Here is a 25,245-nt window from a genome sequence, read left to right as displayed (position 1 = left end):
ATATCTGACTTTGCAATAAAAATAAATAAATCTTTAAAAAAATATTTATATATTTATATAGTGTACTACTAGCATCCCATATGGAAGCATGTTCCAGTCCAGCTGCTCCAACTTTGATGTAGCTGCCTGCCGGTGTACCTGGGAAAGCAGCAGAGGATAGCTCAAGTGCCTGGGCCCTTGCACTGACTTGGAATATCTGGAAAAAGCATCTTGCTCCTGCCTTTGGATCAGCCCAGCCTCAGTTGTTAAGAAGCAAACAGCAAATAGTTTCTCTCTGTGTAATTCTTCCTTTCAAATAATCATGAATATAATCATAATAATTCTTTACAGTCCTTTAAGAGAGGCAGAAAATAATATTGGAAGAAAATTTTTGTTTTCTTTTATCAGCTTTTTATTAATGGGTATCTCCATATATGATTTCACCATCTCTAACGAAGAATCAGCTATCAGTTCTCCAAAATAAAGTACTTTCAGCTCTTTCAGATTTCTTGGGAAAATGATATAGAGGTTAAAAGAATTGTCATGGGCCTGGTGCTGCTGTCTAGCAGCTAACGTCCTCGCCTTGAATGTGCCGGGATCCCACATGGGCACCTGTTTCAACTCCGGCAGCCCTGGGACGTATGAGAGTCATGGCAGCATCTAAGATCACAGTTCCCCTCTGTGTCCTGTCCAACTTCCTGCTCCTGCAGCACATGCTGGAACAGTCCTGCGGTCTCTGGCACCCACAAGCCAGTTGTGAATAGAGTTCCTGGCTCCTGATTTTGCAGGCATTTGGGGCGTCAACTGGCAGGTGTAATATTCCCTCTTTCTCTATATTTTGCTCTACCATTCAAATAAAAAACAATGCAAATCTAAACCATGAAAAGAAACTTAAAGAACAATAATACTATGATAACATGGGGGAAATGGCAGGAGGCGGAAAAAAAGAAGGGAGGGAGGGCAGAGGAAAGAGTGAAGGAATCCTTATATTACAAAAACTGTATCCTGGAAAATTATAATTAAAAAGCAGGAATAGGTGGAAATATTTTGATAAGGTTGATCTGAAGATGCAGATGTTTAAAGTTTCTTCTAAGTCTAGGTCTGAAATATGAACCAGTGCTTCATTCACCTCCATCACAGTGCGAAGGAGGAGGAGAAGAAAGCAAAGAACAAAACAGAAGCAGTAGCAGTTTCTATGGGGACATCAACCTGCACAAATTTTAAGGAAATCCAGTTCAGCTGGAGTAGATACCTGGTGTGTCCCTTCTACAGAGGAATTCTGTATCATTCAATTTTCAGTAGTAAAATTACTTCAACAAGCCTGATTTTTCACCAGCCATTCACCACTTGCTGTTATACCCTTATAAGCATCATCCAGAAGACAGATAACACTCCCCTGAAGAATCTTCAACTGGAATCACTGTGTCTTAAAAAATACTTAGCTACTAGCATTATCTAAATAGAATATAAGAAAAAGGATAGAAAATCAAAGAGATCTACATTATTGTTACTGCTATTCAATAACTGAGTTAGTGGCATATGACTCAGAGAATGTGAATTCTATTCTAATTGACCTCTAATTCTGGTTCACTGGGTGATGTTAGCAAACAGTGGTTGTCTTTTCACTCTATTTCTTTTTCTCTAAAGATTTATCTTACTTATTTGAAAAGTAGAGTTGCAGGAGTCAGGGTTGGGAGAGTTAAAAAAAGAGAGAGAGAAATTTCTTCCTGCTGATTCACTTCCCAAATGGTCACAACTGCAAGTGCTGTGCCATACCAAAGGCAGGAGCCAGGGTCTTCCTCTGTGTCTCCCACATGCTACAGCAGCCCAAGCTCTTGTGGTGTCCTCTACTGCCCTCCCAGGCATGAAAGCAAGTAGCTAGATCAGAAGGAGAGCAGCCAGGACTCGAACCAGCAGCCACAGGAGATGAGGGTGTCTCGGGCAACGGCTTTATATGCTATGCCACAGGCTGGCCCGTTCATTCGATTTACCTAGCTCATGAAATGCAGATATTTGCGTAAGCACTACCACTGCACACATGAGTAACTACTAGCCACACCAAAAAAAAAGTTTCAATGTCATTACAAAATAGAAACTAATAGACAAACAAAAAGTATCATTAGTGCCCACTTCATATGGATTAAAATGCAGAACAGAATTGAATACTCTGTTGCTTTAGCAGATGAACGAAAATTTCAGAACACTTAACTAAATGCAGGCCTGTTTCTGGACACCAAGCAGCCATCTTGGTAACCTATACCAATTAGTACCTCATCCAATATGCAAATTATGGCAGGCAAAACTGTGTCCATTTGGCCACGTTCCTCATAAGGTTCTCATATGCCGTGGGATGGCACCTACTCATCACTGTCATCATCATCTCAAAGCTTTAGTTAGTGGAGGGCCATGTGTGTGGTGCTCTCCCAGGTCCTGCCCAAAGTGAGGCAACATCTAATGTCCTGACCTCTGCAGGTCTTCAGCCGAGACCAAGCATACTAAAGCAAACAGCTGTAAAAAAGGATAAAGTAGCTGAGAAACTCTGAAAGCATTGCAGGAATTAGGGAATGGATAAATTTACAAAGCTTTGCATAAGCAAAATGTAAGTGGAAGAGAAACAAGCTGGAACTCCTGTAAGTGTTCTGTTCATTTGGACCATGCAGAGATGCCAGATGAGTGTGGTGAACCACACTTCATTTTTCAAAACTTTTTTTCTGTTTCATGTTCTAAGCATGGTAGTAATTAGCAAGTAAATGTAGATATAAAAATATGTTCTCTAGAGAGAATATATAGAAATACCTTTTATTTATCAAAGAAACAGAAAAAGATTTTCAATTTTTAACTCCATGAATTCATCAACCCTCGTAAACTTACAAAGTCATGTAGAACAGCTGATCTTAAAGCAGTCCACAGTTGACATTTTTATAATAAGGCAAAAGAAATTGGAGCAAATGAATTACACTAAGAAAGCAGTTTGAAAGAGACTGATTTAATGAAGCTTGTTTTAAATTGTCCACCTCTTGTAAAGATACGTGCACTACTCCGAGTCCTTCCGTGAGGAGGTTTTGTTTTTGTGAACTTAGTGAATAGGATTTAAACTTCTTAGCTTTTTTCCCCGTCTTTTCAAAACTACAAACGCAATCAGGTTGAGTAGAATCCATTCAATTGGTCTCTGCTTTCTGAATGCAAGAAAGAAGCTACTTTTCCTCCCCCTTCGTTTCATTCCAGCTGAGCACAGTGCTGCAAACATCTCATGCTGAAATCACTGCCTTTTTAAAACTTCAAGGGGCTTGAAAGCTCCGAACCTGTTCAGAGGTGAAGTGGCTCCGAGAGATCAGCTTCAGCTCACCCTACTTGCACTTGTGTCGGCTGTAAAGGATCTCAGTCCTTTATCCACAGGCCTCATTATGAAAGTTCTCTCCCCAGGAACGCCAGACCAGGGTGGGTCTCCATTTCACTCTCTGTTAGGTATCCGGGCCACAGACAGAAGTCCACTGTGAGATCAAGAGCAAGCTGGTTCTCTGGAGTGGAGGCAGAGCGGTAATTACTCACTCCTCCCAAGAGCCCCTCGCAATCAGCCTGCCAGCCAAAGAGCCACGGTTTATTTCCCTTCTTTCCTTGCTCTGTAACTGATGCAGAGGAAGGCAGGTTTCTCTCTGGGTCAGACTTCATGGTTAAGTTCTGAGAATGGCAATCAAAACCGCCAGCCACATTTTTAGACTCCAGAAAAGCAAGTAGTGCCAAGCCCCTAATATCCTTCGGTGGGAAGCCCAAGTCTAGAGTTTTAGCCTTTTTCCCTCTCAGAATATGGATTTTTTTGTTTAAATCAGCAGCCTTTCAGAAGGAAAAATAAGGTAAAATTTTCCGCGAATAACAGGCACAGTTTTTTCAAAGAAACCATGTTTTATAGGGAGGGAAAAAAGCTGCAGATTCAGCCCCTAATTGTAATGCCAGCATCCTGTGTTGAGTGCTGGTTTAAGTCCTTTCTGCTGCACACTGGATTTAGTTTCCTGTTAGTGCAGCTAGCAAGGGAACAAAGGATTGCTCAAGTGCTTCGGCTCTGCCACCAACTAGAGACCAACATGCAATTCCTCGCTCCTGTTTGGTCAGCCTGTCATAGCCCTGGCTCTTGCATTTATTAGAGGAATAAAATAGCAGATGAAAGATCCCTGTTTCTCTGTTTCTCCTTCTTTCTGTCACTCCGCATTTCAAAAATAAATGAATAAATTCTAAGGAAAAACCATAAGAGCCTGTATTTGGTCTGTTAGCTAAACTGCGGGGGGATTCATGCATACCGTTGCAAAGTGCCTGGGTCAGAGTCCTGGTTTCTCTCTGTTGAACTTGCTGCTATGGTGCACCCTGAGGAGCAAGGGGCAATGACTGAAGTGGCCTCCTTCCTAAGTGTACATTTCTGGCTCCCAGTTTCAGCCTGACTCAGCCCGGGCTATTATGCATATTTTTGGAGTGAACTGGTAATGAGGATCTCTTTCTATCTCTCTCTCAAATTAAAAAAAAAAAAAAAAAAGCAATGTCTTTTTGCACCAAAATACTTCTGATTTTATTTTTCCTGAAAGTTACCTTGCAAGTAATCACAGCGCCAATGAAGTATGGCTCACTGGTGAACTTCACTGTAAGATTCACCTGGAGTCTCAAGGGCTCTTACTGCTCTGCAGATAACATCTACTGCTTGATGCTTTGCCCCTTCCTCATTCACTGCCCACGGCCGTGACGGATCATTCCCATCTACACTGAGGATGACTGAGAATTCCTGGAGAAAAGTATCCACTTCTTAAAGGTTCATTACATTGACCATCTTTCCTATGTGTCAAATCAGAATTTTCAGAATAAAGATTTGGAAGGCCAGCCCTATGGCTTAGTAGGGTAAATCTCTGCCTGTATCTGAGAAAAACAGTAGTAGCTGGCCTGTGTGGTTGAACTCCTGCCACCGGTATGGGAAAGCTAGAAGAAGCTCCTGATTTTGGGTGCACCTGACCCAGCATCAGCCATCTGTCTCTGAATCTCTCTCTGTGTCTCTGTTTCTCTCTCTCTCTCTGTTTCTGCATGTGTATGTGTGCTCTGACTTTCAAATAAAAACATACATTTAAGAAAGAAAAAAATTAACATTTGAAATACAGTTGATTTTTTTTCTCTGTAAGAGCCAGAACTCATTTAGCTGAAATGCCACAGAAGAGACACATTACATGGTATACTTATGTGCTGCCTGTTAAAAGCAGCACTATTTAAGGACCATCAAAAGTTTCACATGGAAGGTTTTTCTCTGAATTCTTTGTTCAATATGGAAATCGACTCATTTTAAGATTAATATTAAATTTTTGTTTGAAACACCCAAGATAATGAGCTGTCTTTCAGAGAGAAGAGATGTTGCTAATGTTTGAGGATTAAGCCTAAAATGCTGTGAGTATGCACACTATCAGGCCTCTGGCAGTGTTTTTATTTGAATGAATGTTATCTCTCCACAATTAAGTGGCTTATCTTTCACTTCATCTCATATTTATTATTCCAGTTAATAAATATTTTCATTGAAAGTAGATTTCTGCATTAAAGGGGAGGGTGAATGGCACTGACACGTTACGTGAGTGATAGTTCATGTAAGTGGAAAAAGAATGTAGCATATCAGATTAAATTGACAGTGAGGAGGGGATGCCAGGTAAGTAGGAATCATCAACTGTATAATTCTCTCTTTTATTATTTATTATTTTTGAAAGGCTGAATGCCACAGAAAAGGAAGGAGACACACAATCAGAGGGAGAGAGAGAACTCTTCACCCTGTTGGTTCATGCCCCAAATGATTCCAATCGGCAGGGTTAGACCTGACCAAAATGAGGAGGCCAGAACTCCATTCAGGTTTCCACATGCGAGGTAGGGACCCATGCACTTGGCTTGTGCTCTGATGCTCTTCCAGGTGTTATTATAGGGGACTGCGTTAGAAGTAGAGCAGAAGGGACTCTAGCCAGCACTTTGACATGGGATGTTAGTGTGCAGCTTAACCTACTGTCCCATAATACAGATGCCTCAAGGGTGTACTTCTATGAAATCTCTTTCTCTTTTTCTACTGAAATCAGTTGAACATAATTTATGACTCTGGGTAAAACATAAATACTCTGGATTTCTTTCAGAGTTTTAATGCCAAAAACTAGTCACTATGGGATAATAGGAAGATACTAAGTATTGACAAGACAGAGTCAAACAACAGAGACGTCCCCTCTTCCTTTGGTGGCTAATGAGGTACTACAAGAGCTAATTCAAGTTTTTTAAAACATCCAAGTGCCTGCCAATTTGAATCACACTGAAATCTTGTAAATAGTACAACCCTTAGATGATATCCTATGGCAAATGGCCTTAGGTTTAGTAAAAAGTTAAGAAAACATTGTCTACATTTATTATCCCCAACACTCAATCTCTTCACCTCTTGCTAAGACACTTTGAATTTATATGTTAATAAAAAATGTACAGCACTTATTTCTACATTCAGCTATGTTGGCCTGCAGCAAACCCTGACTGTCACCTGGCATCATACAGGGTAGGATCCAGATCACCCTGGATTCCGAACAAAACAAAGCTGTTTTCCTCACATATCTGCTGCTTATGCGAAAGGACTCCCTTTCATAGGAAAGGGATAATTTGAACAAATGCTAGAGATTAATCTCCTATGAGATCTAACAATGGATTCCCCTAAAGCATTTCTAAGAGGGAGAAATTGTAAGGGCATAAGAAACCTCCTATATGGGCACCAGTTTGAGTCCCAGATTCTCCACTGTTAATGTTCCTGGAAAGCATAAAATGATGGCCAAGGTGCTTGGACCATGCACCTATATGGGAGACTAAGATGAGGCTCCTGGATCCTGGCTTTGATCTGGTCCAGCCCCAACTGCTGCAACCATTTGGAGTTTGAACCAGCAGAAGGAAGACCTTTATCTCTACTTCACTGTAACTCTGACCTTCAAATAAAAATAAATAAGATTTTTAACAAATTTAAAATTTAAAAGATCATCCTTAATTCTCACAAAAAATGTTAGTAGATAAATCATAATGAACTTTTACAATTAAGAAACTGAGGTTACCCTGCTTTAAGCAACTGGTTAGGTTGCCTTGTACCTAAGCAAGTGCTGCACTGCTGGGAGAAAAGCAGCCAGTAGCTGGCAGGCATTCTGGGCCTGGTCAATACAATTTTTGTTAATTAAACCAGTGTGCCAGCATAGTTGCTGCTGCTGCTTCTTCTTTTTTTTTTTTAATAGGTGAGGAAAGTAGGGAACACTAGGCTAGGACACACTACTCCAGTTCCCGATGGCTGGCAGATTGCCCCTGGAAGGGGATCTGAGGATACATTGGAATGGGAGCAGCTGAGGACATGTTTGACAGGGCAAGAATGAATTCTTGGGGGTTTCCATGGGCCGGGTCATTATGCTCATATAAGTAGGCAAGGGAGCTGAGATGGGGTGGCTTACAGGGTGAAAGCCAAAGGGCATGTTTGAGCCCAGCCAAAGCACTGCACATGTGGGATAACTGGACAGGTCTAAATAGCATTGCCCACCACCCACTGGTGCACACAAAAGCTGGGGATTGTGAGCAAAAAAACTGGGTTAGACCATGGTTCCCACCCATGAGTGTCAGAGCAGAGGGTGAGCTATGTCAGACTGGGCTGTAGCACCCACCAGAATGTGAGAGAACTGGATCTGCAGGCAAATTGTAAAGAGGAATTGTGGGCTTGCCTCTGTGGGACTACAGCACCCACTGGTTTACATGGAGACCTGGGGATAGTGGCAGGATGAGCCAGGCTGGACCACACTACTCACCTGACAGGAATCCACCTGAAACTTACAGAAGCTGAGGTTGTGAGGAGGCTGAGCTAGGCCATACTGCAGCATCCACTGGCACACGCAAAGGCCAGACTAATGGCAAACCATGCCAGGCCCAGCCACTGAACCACTTGGCACATGTGAGATCTGCGGCTTGGAGCAGACCTGGTAGGAGAACTTAGGGAACACTCCTACTAGGTGGCAGCTCTTTTGGGGAGCACAAAAGCCAGGTCTAGGGGCAGGTCAGACCAGGCAGTACTACAGCACTTGACTACATTTGTGTGGACCAGGTCTAGGGGCAGGTTGGGTCAAGCAAGACCACAAAACCTACTAGCACACATGAGAGCTAGGACAAAGTGTGGGGACACCTGGCTGGGATAAGCTGCAACACCCACCAGTGAGAGCTGATACTGAAGCCAGGCCATGCCAGACTGGGTCAAAAATACCTGCTGCCATTTGCAAGACCTGTGACTGGGAATCTGTTCTGGTAGAAGTCCAGGGACTCCCCTGTTACTCCCATGGTGATAGCGAGAGTTGGGGCTGTGTGTAGACCAGGATGGGCAAGGCTACCTCATCCATGTGCAAGTGTGTGGGCTATTCTGGTGGTGGGCCAGAATGGCCTAAGCTCCAGCACCTATTGGCACTCATGAGAGCCAGAATGGATGTAGGACAGGATAGGCTAGGTGGCTAAACCCTCTGTGTCACATGAAAGCTGGATCTGGTGGTGGGCCAGGCTGGGTTAAGCCGTATCACCCATCAGCGGGAGCTGGAGTTGAGAGCAGATCAGATGAAGCAGACTGCAGTGCCCATTAAGTGAGTGCCAGGACTGGGGACCAGTCATGTCAGGCTGGGCAGCAACACCTGCTGAAATACATGAGATCCATTGCTGGGATTGGGCCTAGTAGGCCACAGCTCCTCCTGGTAAGTGCAATAGCCAGGGCTGGGGGACCAGGTTGCACTACCTGCTGGCAAATGCTAAGACTGGGGTTGGGCTATTTCATATTGGCCTGCAGCTCCTGCTGGCACACACAATACCCAGGCTGGGCGTGGACCTGTAAGGGAACTTGGGGACTACCTTGCTGGGCCACTGCTTCCATTTGTGAGCATGACAGCTGGGATGGGAATTGGGCCAGGCTGAACTAGGCTGCCACACCTATTGGCATGTACAAGTGCCAGAATGGATACGGGTCAGCAAGGCTAGGCCACAACATCCACTGACAAGTGCTGGAACTGGATGCAAGTCATGTCAGGCTGGACCAAAGTATCCCTGGCAGGCATGGGATCCAGGGAGCAGGCCTGGTATGGGAACTCTGGATACTTCCCTGTTAGGATGCAGCTCTTGACAGTAAGCATGAGAGTCAGGACTGCAGGGTGGGGCAGGCTGGTCAAGGCCACAGAATCCATGAACATATGTGTGGACATGGTCTGGGGGTAGGTTGGGCTGAACTAAGCTATAGCACCCATGGGTGTGCACAGGAGTCAGATGGGCTGTAGGATAGAACAGACTAGGCTGTGGCACATGGTGAAACACACAAAGAGCTGAGGGAGTTATTGGTGTTTTCCTGGACTAGGCCATGACACCAGTTGATATGCAAGAGGACCAGGCTTATTGCGGGCTGGCTGGGCTGGGCCATTGCATCCATCAGTCTACATAAAAAAGGGACTGAGGCAGAACTGACCAGACAACTGTATCCACAGGTATGTGCAAGTGGCTGGTGCAGGTGATGGACCAAAGCTGATCCTGCACCAACTAACACACACAAGAGTTGAATCTGAGGTTTCCTCAAATTGATGCCTGGACTCAAACCCCAGGCACAGGGAAAACCACAGTATATGTGATCCATCCTTGAAATGCATATATCAGAACTGTACCTCCTCCTTTGCCATTGCCTGATAGCATCCACAGATGCACACAGTAAGACATGACAACCAGCTCATCTTGGCCAGTAGAAGTTATTGAGTGCCTCGTCAAAGGATGACCAAGCTTTGTAACATGTTTCTGGGCCAGTGGACGCATTAAGGTGGACTTGGTCAGCCAATAGATCTTGGAAAGATTTTACCAACCCTGGTGCAAGGAAGCTGACGTTTGAGGCTGTCAAAACCCCTCACATAACACCCTCTTTACATTCTTCCCCACATTGAAGTCTCTAATGTGTCACCAAATGATCATTCTCCCATCCCTAGGTGCTGTTACAGTTTGAAAGCAAGGAATGCCCCCCCCTTCTCTCCCTCTATGAAAACACACAGGAAAAATAAAAGAATTGAAACATTTGTCTTACCCGGCTTCAACCATACCTCAATCCTCCACACCCTGATCAGGGACCCACATGGGCCTGCATCTCTCTCAACCATGTAAACAATGTTAAAAATAAAATTTTTAAAATAAATACAGAAAGAAACTAAGGTTTGAAATTTGAGTAATTCATGTAAGCACATCCCATCATAAATGACGGAAGGGCTCAGCTTTGAATAATATTTGGCTTGATTCCAAATCCACATTCTTTCAACTTTCTATGCTAGATTTGACTCTTCCCATTCATTTGCTTATTCAACAAGTGTATAAAATTTAAATCTGTATATTGGCATTCTATTGATGTCATAGGCACACCTGTAAATGACAAACTATAACTTGACATCAAGGAAGTTGAAATGAAATGAGGAAAACAATCACTGAAAATTAGTCACAAGTAAGGATTATTGGTCCAAATATTTATTAGCCCCACTCTAGTGTTATGAAAGAAATATTTATAGAGATATTTTGATATTTATGTTTAATCCCTCCATCTACCCTGTTTCATAACAGTTAAGTTATTGTCAAGATATAAGTAAGTAGTTGTGAATGAGTTTGACTCCATCATAACACTTTCCAATAATAAGCTAATCAATTCCTTCTTAGTAATTAGCTACTAGAGGGTTGTTACTGCTAATTATAACTACATGATGAATGAGCTATTCTAAAACTAATTCCTGAAAGCTGGCCATGACATGTGACATGGCATTAGGAAAGTATTCGTTTCAGATAAAACCTCTTGTCCTCAGATGCGAAGTTGGTTGAGCTTACAATATGATAGTAAAATAGTTGGTTGAAGCTAATCTGTTAAATCTGGGAACCATGCTGAATATTTAGTTTTGCTGGAAAGATGACAAGAGCATCATTATTTATGGAGATGAGAAATGGTGAATAAAATGGAAAACGTCTTGCATAACCAATAAAGCATAACATAACTCCTGGTTCAGAGGTGATAATACATAAAATTTAATTATACTTCTGCTCTTACATAATAAAATTTTTATTTTATTTATTTTGCCTCAGTTTTCAGTCAGTGGGCCATAAGCACTGCTTGACAGCATGAGAATTTCAGGAAATTTAGGGGATATGAATAGGAATTTTAGAGGCAGAAAACCTAAAATTGAAATAATCTCTAAAGAACCTTTTCCCCAGATCCCAAGCATCATAGCAAGCTTTTCTCTTATCCTAGATTTGGATCAAATGTTCCCCAAAGCACTGTCCTTCTTAGTATGCCATAATCCTTATTACAGGAAGTGCTTTATAAGAAAGCAAAGTATGCCTCCCACATCAACAACTAGAACCAATTTGTATCCTAAGAGCAGTATAATCCTTGCTCTGTATAGCACTTTACGGGTTGGACCAGACCCACATTCCTGCTCTCTGCTTCATTTTTGTTTGTTTTGTTTGTTTCTGGAATAGCTAGAGTCACCCAACAGGACATCTTTGAGAATATGGATCCTGCGAAAGGACACTAGATAAGCCCATAGGAAAGGATCTCAACACCACTCTACAAGGAACAAGAATTTGAATATTCATTAGTTTCTATGGATGAAGTCCTGAGGCACAGTTAATACATGGTTCTATTCAACAATAGCAGACTTAATGCAGTTACCTGGCAGCAAAGCATTTCCAAAAACACCAGACTCTCCTCTCATTGACTATTGATGACTGCAGCCCAGGGGAAAGTAGTACATTCATAAACATCAATCAGGAAGGAAAAGGCGCCTTCCAGTCTCTTTTAAGCGAGATAATGTATGTGAAAGCTCTTGTCAACTGCATACCAGTATACAAATGTAAAGAATTTTTGCTATTGTTTTAAAAGGGAGTTGGAATAAAATTACCATTGTTTGTTTTAATGTTTTCCATGTGGCCTCTCATTAGATATCTAACAAGAGAATTTTATTTCCCTTTCCATATTTTCTGTATAGACATTCAACAAAATTATTCTTAAGTAGTGAAGGAAGTGCTTGGTACTATCCATATCGCACATCTGTTTCTCAGATGTCAAAAGCTATTTTGTTTTGTATTTCCTCAACACACAAATTATTTAAAATTAACAGACACAAAAACTAATAATAACAAGTTACAAACAAATATGACTAGGATTATGAGATGTAACTTACTCTGAGTTAACATAAAGACCTAATGCTGACAAAGACAACATATACTATTTACAGTTGCTATACTATACTGGAAAACATTAGAAGTTTTGTGTATGTTCTTTTTTTAAAGATTTTTATTTATTTTTATTACAAAGTCAGATATACAGAGAGGAGGAGAGATAGACAGGAAGATCTTCTGTCCGATGATTCACTCCCCAAGTGACCGCAACAGCTGTTACTGCACCTATCCGAAGCCGGGAACCTGGAACCTCTTCTGGGTCTCCCACGCGGGTGCAAGGTCCAAAAGCTTTGGGCCGTCCTCGACTGTTCTCCCAGGCCACAAGCAGGGAGCTGGATGGGAAGTGGAACTGCCGGGATTAGAATCAGCGCCTATATGGGATCCCGGCACGTTCAAGGCGAGGACTTTAGCTGCTAGTCCACCATGCCAGGCCCCTGTGTATGTTCTTTAAATTAATCCAAACACCCAACTTTATCCCAAATTTCGGATGAGGAAACATTGAAAAAAAATCTTGAAAATGCAAAGGTAATAATCGACTCAACTCAGAAGTAAAATATAGTAGTTTATCCCAAATGTTTCGCCTCTACATCTCTGAAGAAGATATTTTTGAAATATAAATGAAAGCCACACTATCACTGTCACAATGATTTTCATATACCACACTCCCACAAATAAATGAATTTTTTATGTACTTACCTAGTGTCTCTGAAGTTGAAAATAGCAATATGCTGGGATCAGCACAGTGACAGAGTATGATAGTCCTCCTTCTGAGGTGTTGGCATCCCATATGGGCACCGTTTTGTGTCCTGCATGCTCCACTTCCAATCCAATTCCCTGGTTATGAACTGGTTAAAGCAATGGAGAATGGCTCCAGTTCTTGGGTCCCTACACCCACATGGGAAACAATGAGGAAACTCCTAGATCTTGGCTTCAGAGGCTCCAGCCTCTGCGGTCATGTGGGGATTGACTTTTGTCATTTATAGCCACAAAATAAAATATTTGGGTGCAAATCTTAAAAAAAATACAAAAGTTACATGCTAAAAACTACAAGGTAGTCTTGGAAGACATCAAAGAATAGTAGATAAATTAAAAGACATTCTGTGTTCATGGATTAAAAGATAGGGAAGTAAAAGTGTTAATTTTCCCCAAATTGTATAAAGATTTAACATATTTCTACCAAAATTTTACCACAATATTCTGTAAATATAGATAAGGTTATTCTAAAAACTTCCATGGAAATGTGGAGAACTAAAACTGCTAAAAGAACTTGAAAGTGAGTAAAGTAAAAAGAATTGCTATATGCAACTTAAAGACTTATTCCTTTATTAGAGCAACCAAGATTATTTGGTTTTGTCAGAGAGTAAAAGGCACAAAAAAAATGACTTCACTGGCTGTTGCCATGGCTTGGTAGATTAAGCCTCAACCTGCATCCCATATAAGCACATATTCAAGTCCCAGATGCTTCACTTCCAATCCAGCTCTCTGTCAATGCATCTGGACAAGCAAAGGAAGATGGACAAGTTCTTGCACCCCTGCATGTATGTGGGAAACACATGAAACTTCTGACCCCTGACTTCTGCCTGACACCGCTCCAGTTATTTTTTGCCATTTGGGGAATCAAATAATGAATGCAAGTTGTCTACTTCTCTGTCTCTCCTCTCTCTGTAACTGTGCCTTTCAAAGAAATTAGTAATTCTTTTTTTTTTTTTTTCTAAAAAAAAAGCTAAAGATGTTTGTTCTGTCTAAACGCTGTTAAGAAGAGGAAAAAACAATGCCCGAACTGGAAGAAACTATTTTTAAGATGTATATCCAAGAGATTTAGTAGGTAGAACATTCAACAAAATCTCAAAACTCAGTAACAATAAAACAATCTAATTCAGAAATTTGCCAAAAAAGAAAGAAAAGAAAACCTTAAGAGACATATTATTGAAAAGAGTAGAGATGGCCGGTAAGCACATGGGATGACATTACATCACTAATAGACATGGAAATGCAAATTAAATCACAATGAAGAATCTCTATATTTCATAAGAATGACTAAAACAAAAACAGTGGCAGTTCAAAATTCTGGCAAGCACAGAATTTTGAAAGTGGGAATTTAAAACGTTAAGTTATGGAAAAAAAGCAGATGTGGCTCACAGGGTTATATGAGCGATCCTTGTTGCAATGAGACTCTTCGCATCTTAAGTATGCTATCAATATCCTAGGTGCTATATTATATTATAGCTTGTAAGGAATACTTACCAAGGGAAAGTGAGTAAAGGATATATACACAAGATATCTCTATGTTACTTTTTATAACTTTATGTGAATCTATAATTATCTCAAAATTAGGTTGAATTAAAAGTTTATATGAATTTATGTCATGTTTTTGCACATTAGGGTGATGTAGTGATAGAAATATAGCTGAAGTAGTTCAATACTCAAGTCAGCTTTGAAGATAAACGCCCCTGTTAAGCTGTGATAAAATGGCTAGGTAACTGATAATAGATATAAAATATTATTGCGAAAAATGTGTGGTTTTGGGCCCAGTGTGGTGGCCTAATGGCTGAAGTCCTCAACTTGAACATGCCGGGATTCCACATGATCACCAGTTCTAACCCCGGCGGCCCTGCTTCCCATCCAGCTCCCTGCTTGTGAGCTGGGAAAGCAGTCGAGGATGGCCCAAAGCCTTGGGACCCTGCACCCGCATGGGAGACCCAGAAGAGGTTCCTGGCTCCTGGCTTCGTTTCGGTGCAGTACCAGCTGTTGTGCTCACTTGGGGAGTGAATCATCGGATGGAAGATCTTCCTCTCTGTCTCTCCTCCTCTCTGTATATCTGACTTTGTAATAAAAATAAAATAAATCTTTAAAAAAAATGTGTGTTTACTCAAGTTACATTTAGTGACTAGCAGCCATGGTTCTATAAGTGTGACAGATTCTTTAAGTTGTAGAAAGCAAGCACCTGCTGGTGGGTAACACATACCAAGTCACAGAATCAGCATATAGATCATGAGCTACAAGGATTAGAAGTATCGTTAGCAGCATGGCAGCCTGATTCGTGGTGGCCATTATGCTTTGAGCTCTACATTCACTCTCTCATTCAATCCTTGGATTAATCCTAAAAAATTAACCTATAAACATAACGCAATGTAAAAAAATAAATACATAGATAAAAGTTATCTTCTCCAAATTGTTACATAAAAAATTAATTTGTTTACTCCATTTTAAAGATGGAAAAAAAGAAATTATTGAAGTTATGTGGTCCATTATAAATGAGTGAAGCAACAACTAAAACCAAGCTTTTCCTACAGAGCGGCCTGTGCACTTAACCATGAGATCTCACTGCCTCTAAAGACAGTATGTAGTGCGTGCCATGCTTGTCAGAGAAGTACAAATCTGGAGTTGAGAACAGAAGAGAGATCTATAAACAAGTTTCCACTCGTTCTGCAAAATCGCCAAAGCCGAGTTACTTATACAGAAAAAAAGGATTGTGTAACACAGTTTTGGGGAGGGAAATTGCAAACAACAGGTAGAGTTCTAATAAGGGCCCTTATGGTTACATTGTATCACAGCAGATGGCATCTTGGCAGGAGTACATGAGAGAAGGAAAGATCACATGGGAAGACAGGAAACTGGAAAGTACAGTGGTGCCAATCATGTTCTTTAATAACAATCCTCTAGAACTAACCAGGGGCTCAAAAGAACCAAAGCAGTACCCCTAAATGATCTACATACCTCCCAAGAGATTCCATTTCTTAAAAAGTGCACCACCTCTCACCTTTGCCTGCACATGCATCATTGGGGTACACATGTAGTAAAAAATATCAAGGATTCAGGGAAAAATTAAAAGACAAGGTACAATCTGAGCATCATTTTAAGATGTGAATAGGAGTTTGGTTGGATGGACAGTTATAGGCCTCCTATTCCCCTTTGTCATGAGGAAGAGGTAATGCCCTAAGGAAAGAGAAGGCAAATCTTACAAGACTGGGGTCTTTTATAAATTGAGTCATGTCCCCCACCAAAATTCACATAATGAAGTACCTTCAGTACTTCAGAATGTGACCTTCTTTGGGAATTAATCATTGCAGCTGACATTAGATCGTACGAGGTCATTAAAGTGAATGTAACCCAGAACGACAGAAATCTTATAAAAAGGATAATTGAACAGAGACAGACACATGAACACAGCAGAATGTCACATGAACATGAAAGTGGAGACCAATATGATGTGTGTACAAGCCAAAGAACATCAGAGGTTTTCAGTCAGTAAACCACCAAAAGTTAGCAGAGAAGCATGCAACCAATTATCCAACTCAATCCACTGAAGACCTGGCCCCACTGACAACTTGATCTCAGACTGCCAGCCTCCAGATGTGTGGTAGAATACGTTTCTGTTGTAGAGACCACCAGTCAGTGGTATTTTACAATGACATGCCCAGCAAACTAATACAATTCCCAAGCATTTGGATCACAGTATCTTTTGGAAAGTGAGAATCCAGACCAATGGTCTGCTGGGTTAATCGGAATGAACCAATTGCTTAACTTCTGATTACTCTACAAGGCAGTTGGTAAAAGCATCACTTAAATAAAATGCTATGACCATAATTAAGTTAAATCGAAACAATATATAATAACTATTCAAAACTTACACTTGATAGTTTTAAATTAAATACTGTGGGACAGAAATAGTATATAACGACGTGCTATTGCATGTCTCATCCCAACTCTAAGATCAAAATACATCATTTTGATGATTTGCAACCAACCCTGTAGTTTATACCAGAAAAAAAATGAACAAATGCTACAAACTAGGGCTTTCATCATTTTGGAGATGCGACTATCAAACATTACCCAGATCCCGGCACAAAATCCTCGCCTTGCATCCACAAAGATCTCATACAGGCACTGGTTCGTGTCCCACTGTTCCACTTCCCATCCAACTCCTTGCTCATGGCCTGGAAAAGCAGTAGCGAATGGCCCAAAGCCTTGGGACCCTGCAACCACATGGGAGACCCAGAATAAGCTCTTGGCTTCAGATCAGCTCAACACTGGCCACTGTGGCCACTTGGGGAGTGAATTAATGGACAGAAAATATCTCTCTCTGTATTTCCCTCTCTCTCTCTCTCTCTCTCTCTCTCTCTCTCTCTCTCTCTCTATATATATATATATATATATATATATATATATATATATGTATCTGCCTTTCCAATTAAAAAAAAAAAAACGAACAAACAATAACGACTTTATCTAGTCCACTACTGCTCCAAAGCACTTGTGACCCATCTGGTACTGCATATGCTTGCCTCCTTGTACTCCCCCGAGAAATGTCTCCCTAGCATCTCTCAACCCTTACTCTTCTGTTTTCTGTATGACTTTTAAGCCACTGGATGAATTTGGTCCCCAACTTCAGCCTCTCAACAAGGCCAGTTTTGTCTTGAGTGAGCCCCACCATTGCATTTATTTGTAGAATAAAGGAATAAGTGAGTGAATAATGATCAGAGATTATCATTAGACAATAGTCATGACACTTTCAACTTTGCCAGCGCACAGCAGGAGGAAAAGACAGAAACTACCAACTCTGCTCCTTGGTCTTCTTTTTTTAAATAATTATTTATTTTTATTGGAAAGTCAGATTTTTACAGAGTGAAGGACAGACAGAGAGAAAGATCTTCCATCCACTAGTTCACTCGCAAAGTAGCAGCAACAGCTGGAGCTGAGCTGATCCAAAGCCAGGAGCCAGAAGCTTCTTCTGGTTCTCCCACATGGGTGCAGGGTCCCAAGGCTTTGGACCATCCTCGACTGCTTTCCCAGGCAACAAGCAGGGAGCTGGATGAAAAGTGGAGCAGCTGGAATATGAACTGGTGCTTATATGGGATCTGTGGCGTGCAAGGTCAGGACTTCAGCCACTGGGATCCTGCACCAGGGCCCTGCTCCTGGGTCTTTAAGCCTAACTCATCTGTATACCAAATCCTCTTCTCTTTAAAAGAGACTCCCAATTCTTTCTCCTTGCTAACTTCCTGAAATAGTGTGAAGTTTAAACTTCATGAAACTACTTTGAAAATAAGTGCTGCTGCCCAAATCAATGCAGATTATTTTTATAGTAAGTTTCAAAGCCTTGAAGACACATCCATGTATGTTCACAAGAAATCAGATATATGATTTTGATAACTGGCATTGGAAAGTATTATAAAATAGATAAACTGATCGTGTAAAATATTCACGATTATATTTTATGTTTAGCTGATTCATTTTTAGCAATGACTTTAAAGTAATCTTATTCCACCATATAAAGATTGAATCATTAAATCATATAAATATAAGCTAGCTGAAAAATAATTGTGTAGTGGTAGTAGCACTGAAATGTAAACTCTTAGATGCAGAGAACAAGCTTCCTGATAATTATATTTGCCATTAAATGATAATATCCAATTGTTATCTAATCTTCGGGCTACAAATAAGCATGTAATACTACAAATACACTCTAATTACATGGCTGTTTGTCCCCTGCAAAAGTAATAAGATGAACTACAAGCAGTGTTGCAAATTCCAATGAAGGATTTTATGCAGGCACTAATGAAAGATGCCAGGTGAAGCTTATGGCTTAATACCCTTCTTATTTCTATCTTCAGTACCAACAATTTAACCACTTAGTTCCAGATGTCGAAGTTTGTACTTCAATATCATCATCATTTGACACTGCTGCTACCTAATGAGAACTGACCTGATATTCTGCTAAAGCCTGCACAAAACTTATTTAGAAATTGAAGCAAAATAGAGTTCAAATGAAGAAAAGTGATTAATTTCTTCATCTTAAATCACTGAGATAGCTTTATCAATTCATCTGTCTCCTTAGGTAGTTATCCAAAGCCACCATTCTTTGTTGCTGTTGTCATTTTAGCTTTAACATAAGAGTGTGTCTTCTCATTGGATTTATGTGTTTGAATGCTCAGATGCTTGGCATTTTGCACAGTGACTTTAAAATGGCCTTATTACATTTTGTGTGGATGTAATAACTAAATATTCTGAATGAAAGAATAAAGAAGCACTGCTTTTCATTGAGTTAATAAATCATCTTGGTGACTTTTCTACACAAATTAGATGTGCTCTGTTACGATGTTATTTTTAAGTGGGTAAAACATTATGGTTTTATTTGTCTTTACAGAGGACCCTACTCTGATGACTTAAAGGTTGTAGATGCTTATATGATACCAGTAAGTTAACTAGAAAGGGATGGAAAAAAATAACATAAAGAAATAAAGCCAGGGCTGGGGCACAGGACATGGGGGAAGCATCTGAGGTTGCCGGTTGGTGATTGATGACTTTAGAAACCTATGCTTTCAGTGTGTTTCCTCTATGCTTTAGATGAAAAATTCTGAAGTCAGCTGTATTCATTCAGTGTCATATTTTACTATACTACCTTAAAATGATTTATTTCTAAAACTAAAGCTACTAATCCTTGCCTTCTGGCATCTATGTCTACATTTGAAGCCAGCTGAGGGATTCATGCAATGGCTTTCACAGCATTAGGCAGCTTGGGACCAGGGACTTGAACCTCAAGTTGACTGGAGACATCTTCTGTGCTTCAGTATCTCCCAAGAGGTGACACTGTCAATGATTACGCTGCCAAAGACCATCCAAAGTCAGCCTTCTCTTGCATCTCTTCCGGTAAGGACCACTTTCTATTTCTCCCCAATGTCAGAATCTTTCTCATTCTTTCCTTTCCCACAGGATTCTGACCCTCCTTGCCTTCTATCATTTTTAGTACACAGTGTAATTGGGACCCTTCTTGCTTTCTATCATATATAGTACACACAGGATGATTTTCATTTAAACCTCTCAGTACCTGTTTTGCCATCCCCATTTTCTACCCCACACTTTACAAAAACACAGTGATTATTTGTTAGAGAATAATAGCTCCCTGAGCTCTGATAATAAAAACAGAATAAATTTAAAGTTGAAAGAAAAGAGGACTCACACATTAAAAGTTAGCGTCACTTATCACAAAAACTTCCAGATATGAAGAGTGTGAAGGGAAATGTAGCTTATTTAGTCCTTAGGTTTTTTCTCCCCCTTGTATCTTGCTTACTCCAGAAGATAAAACCACTTGAATAGGTTCTTCCTCCTGAGATAGTCCCTTCACCCAGTGTTTCAAGGGATCATTTCCACGGGATACAGATTAAGGACAAAACTGTCATCAGTCCAAGTCCCATAAAACACCCAGTCTTCAAGAGGAGAATTTGTCCCATATATTTCTTCTCTTCTGATTCATTTTAAAATATTCTATATATTTATAACACACTGGAAAAAGATTTAAGCAATCTGAGACAGGCTATTACAACACATTCCCCATTTTTCGTTGGTGAGAAAAAGGAAAACCTTACTTTGTTTTCAAGGAGCACTTCTCGATTTCTCATGTCATGGAACCTATTCAAAGGTTTAGAAAGTAAAGTCCAGGTAAAACAAAATGCCTCTATTCACTCCTCATTGAAATATTCAAAATACTAGAAAATGACTCCTCCCTTCCCTATCTCCCTCAAATGATATCTCTCTCTCTTTCTCTCTCTCTGTTTATTTCTAGTAGTTCTGTTTCTAAATATGAGTTTTGTTCACAATAAAAGCATGCACTCCTCTCCATGACTACCTCCTGGGGCTTGTACTTGTTGTTAGGTGTACATTTGCCAATCCAGAGTCTACTGATTCAGATTTGGGTCTGTGTTGTATTTGTCTCTTCCTTCCCTAGCACATTTATCATCATTTTCTGCTTGTATATCTGTCCATTTGTCTTTCTTTCCCTTAATTTCTCTGCCATGGTCCCAAGATAGAAAATGAAATATTAGGTTTGTCAAGCGTATATCATTGTTTAAATGCCTGGAGATGATGGGTTAAACAGACCAATCAATGAAACAAACCTCCAGTGCATTGCAAGGCTGCAAGGGATGTTCCCTTTGGCTCTTTAAGACCTAACAAGTCAATAACCTATTAATATCATATTCTGTCAGTCACCTCTGCACAATTCACATGTGACTTTTTGAGACAAAACTACAGCCTGTGGTGAAATAAGCAGAAAAATGTGTGTGGCAAAATCTAAATTCAAAATAAGACTTGGAAGAAATTTAAAAAGTGAAAGGGAAATAATTACTGCATTATTCTAACTGCAGTATATATCACAATCACAGCTATGCCACAAATATTTAAAATGCTTTTTTAAAGATATTGATTGATTGATTGATCTATTTATCTATCTATTTATTGGAAAGTCATATATATTGAAAGGAGGAGAGACAGAGAGGAAGATCTTCCATCCACTGATTTACTTCCCAAGTGACCCCAACATCCGGAGTTGAGCCAATCCAAAGCCAGGAACCCAGAGCCTCTCCCAGGTTTGCGACATGGGTGCAGGGTCCCAGAGCTTTGTGTTGTCCTCCCAGGCCACAAGCAGGGAGATGAATAAGAAGTGGGGTCACTGGGATAAGAACAGGTGCCCATCTGGGAAACAGGTGCTTTCAAGGTGAGGACTTTAGCCACTAGACTACTGCCAGAGTCCCTAAAAACACTTTTAAATGATACACATTTTCAGGCAATGGATCTGGTCATTTCACTATTTTATAGCATTGTGCAACATGCCAAGCACAAGGAGTTAAAAATCCACCACAAGAAAAGGTAAAATATTTGCACATTTGGGGAGTTTTCATTGAAAAAAAGTCATCGGGCAGCAAAAATCTTTTTTTTTCTGATTATTTTTCCACTGTATATAATAAAAGATCAAAGTTAATAATTTAGATATCAAGAAAACCGTCTGGAAGCCACTGTTTACTGTGTATGGAGCAATGTTGTTTAATGAATGCATCTGGTCATCCTTCACATTTATAAAACCATTTATCTGTGTGTATGTTTATATAATATATTAGAGGTAGTAGGAACTGAGTTGTAAAATTAATAATTTTCCTATATATGCTTTACATTTTGGGTTTTTCTTGTATCGTTGTTCCTAATTTGGAAATAAAAACTACTCATGCTGAGGTATTTTAACACATTCTAAATATTGACTCAGTAATTTTTTAAAGTATTTATTTCCTTCAAAAGCAGAGTTACACAGAGGGAAAGAGAGAGAGAGATCTTCCAGCTGCCACTTCACTCCCCAAATAGCTACAGTAGTCAGAGCTGGACCAATCTGAAGCGAGAAGCCTGGAGTTTCATTCAGGTTTCCCCTGGATGCAGAGGTTCAAGAATTTGGGCTGTCTTCTATTGTTTTCTCTGGTGCACTAGCAAAGTGCGGGAAACGTAGCAGTCAGGACTTGAACCATCATCACCAGAGACACACAGGCAACGACTTTGGTGCTAGACCATAACATGCGCCCCAAATTCTGTAATTTTACAACTGATTCTACATTAGCACTTCACATGAAATAGGTAAGTTAGTTTATTCCCTAAAGATAAAATTCTTATCTGTGGTAAATAGGTAAACGTGTTCTATATCATCAGCATTAAACAACCCTAGTTTTCAGTAAGCAGAACTGTCTGCAGCATTAAACCAAAGTCCCAGTTTTGGAATTTGAGATTTAACTACAAATGTTGGCTCTGCTACTCAGAAGTCAATTATCCATTTTTGTTTCTTGGATATACATTAAAATTGGAGATACGAACATCCATTGATTTGGTGATGATTCACTGAAGTACATGATCTTAAAAAAAGATTTATTTATTTTTATTGGAAAGACAGATTTACAGAGGGGAGAAACAAGAGACAGAGAGAAAGATCTTCTGTCCATTGGTTCACTACCCGAGGAGCTGCAATGGCTGGAACTGAACCCTCCAAACCAAAGCTTCTTCTGGGTCTCCCACAGGGCTGCAGGGTCCCAAGGTCTTGGGCCATCCTTGACTGCTCTCTGAGGCCACAAGCAGAGAGCTGGATGGGAAGTGGAGCAGCTGGGACACGAGCCAATGCCCATATGGAATCTGTGTGGCACATGCAGCTTTAGCCGCTGACTGAAGCCACTGACACCCAGCCTGAAGTATAGAATCTTTTGTTTTTTAAGATTTATTTTATTTTTATTACAAAGTCAGAGAGGAGAAGAAACAGTGAGGAAGATCTTCCGTCCGAAAATTCACTCCCCAAGTAACCGCAACGGCCGATAACACCGATCCAAAGCAAGGAGCCAGGAATTTCTCCAGGTCTCCCACTCGGGTGCAGGGTTCCAAGTCTTTGGGCCATCTTGGACTGCTTTTCCAGGCCACAAGCAAGGAGTTGGATGGGAAGTGGAGCTGCCAGGGTTAGAACCGGCACCCATATGGGATTCCGGTGCATGCAAGGTGAGGACTTCAGTCGCTAGGCCACCGTGCCAGTCCCAGAAGTACAAGATCTTAAAGAATGTAAAATACTGTGCCCAGGACTCAGAGCTGAGTAAGGGCAAAGGGAGAGAATGGAATTTTCTTGGCTCATCATAGTCACAAGCAATTCAACACTTTATATGCTAAAATACCATTACCTTCCAAACAGTCCTTATTTATCCCAAACATATTCACACATCTTACTAGTGGTATCATTTTATAGTTATTACAACATCCCTAAATTTACTTATCTGTTTTTTTTGCACAATTAGCCATTGTACTCTTGTTCTACTAAAACTGGACAATCATCTCCCATTTCATTTGGTACCAAGGAGTCATCAGCATGAATGTGAACCATCCTCGAAGAATATTGCGCCTGAAAAGAAAGAATATCATGAATGTGACAACACAGATTACAAAATAAATATGTAGCTTTTCCAGTCCCCATATGATATTTCCAGTGCTTCTTTTCTCAATGCCATTGATAATTTTCATTCATTGAATAAGTATTTATTCGGCAGTTACTGTATCCGAAACCATGAAGCAGGTTTGAAACTCAGCTACCACAGAGTTCTTGCTTTCCATCCTGTAGCAAACCACACATCCATCACTTTGTAAACAAAGTTGCTGCTCAAACATTCCATCAACAGCTTAAACTAGAAGAAGGTAGATGCTCACCGAGGGCTCACCTAGTATTCATGCCATGCATATGCATAAATTAAACCCTTTGAATACTAGAAAATAGAGCAAGTGCAAACTTGGATAAAAGCTTGATCTAGTATCTGAGGAAAGATACAACTAAGTCAATAATTTCAAAATGTTATGAAAGTGTGACTTCAAAAGCAAGCTAATAAACAGAGCAACAATTTTTACTTTGAAGATTTTTAATTAATTTCATTGTTTATAACAATCATTGTTGTTTCAAATTATGCATGAATTTTTTTCAGGCTTACTGCCTTTGAACCCAAAGAATTCTTCTCTATTTTGTGCTTTTATTTTGATGTATTGAGGATCAGCTTTACATTTGTTGGTCAAATGCATCATTCATATGATGCACAATATACATGAAAATGAATAGTAATGAATGAATCTTTAATTACAGTCATAGGTTAAATGTATAATGCATTCCTTCTGCCTTACAGGTGGTTAGCCTAGTGCTAAATGAAAACTGACATTTATGCTGCAGTTCTAGCACTCCCTAACCCCTGCAGCATTGGATTTCTTCCATCCTAAGTCCTTTCATCCTTAACATGGATGAAATACTTCTTTGAAGATGTGTGGAATGAGCTAAGTGATGATGAGGAGCTGCCGCTGAACAAACAGTGATTTGACAAAATTTCAACCTATTCAATCCCATCCTACCCAACATAGAAAGATTATCAGGGAGAAGAGAAAAATAAATTCTTTGTTTGACCCTGTACTCATAGAACCAGTAGAAAGAAGGAGACCTATGTATCTAAAAATTTAATAGGGCATAAAACAAAGATAAAATTGCAAACCCAGAGCTTATTCTGAGGTACACTGTTAACAAAGTCTGAAACTCAGAAGAGAAAAGGGTAACTAAAACTATGGAAATTATATCAGAGAATTTGTTCACACTTACATTGTTACTAGAAAATATTCCTCTATCCAATAGAAATTTAATATAAGTGAACCTATATATTTCAAACTATCTAGTAGCCATGTTATAGAGTAAAAACTAACAATGTATGGTATCTAATCCAATGGACT

The sequence above is a fragment of the Ochotona princeps genome, chromosome 1 (assembly GCF_030435755.1).
Source record: "Ochotona princeps isolate mOchPri1 chromosome 1, mOchPri1.hap1, whole genome shotgun sequence".
Taxonomy (NCBI): domain Eukaryota; kingdom Metazoa; phylum Chordata; class Mammalia; order Lagomorpha; family Ochotonidae; genus Ochotona; species Ochotona princeps.
This window is presented reverse-complemented; position numbering follows the sequence as displayed.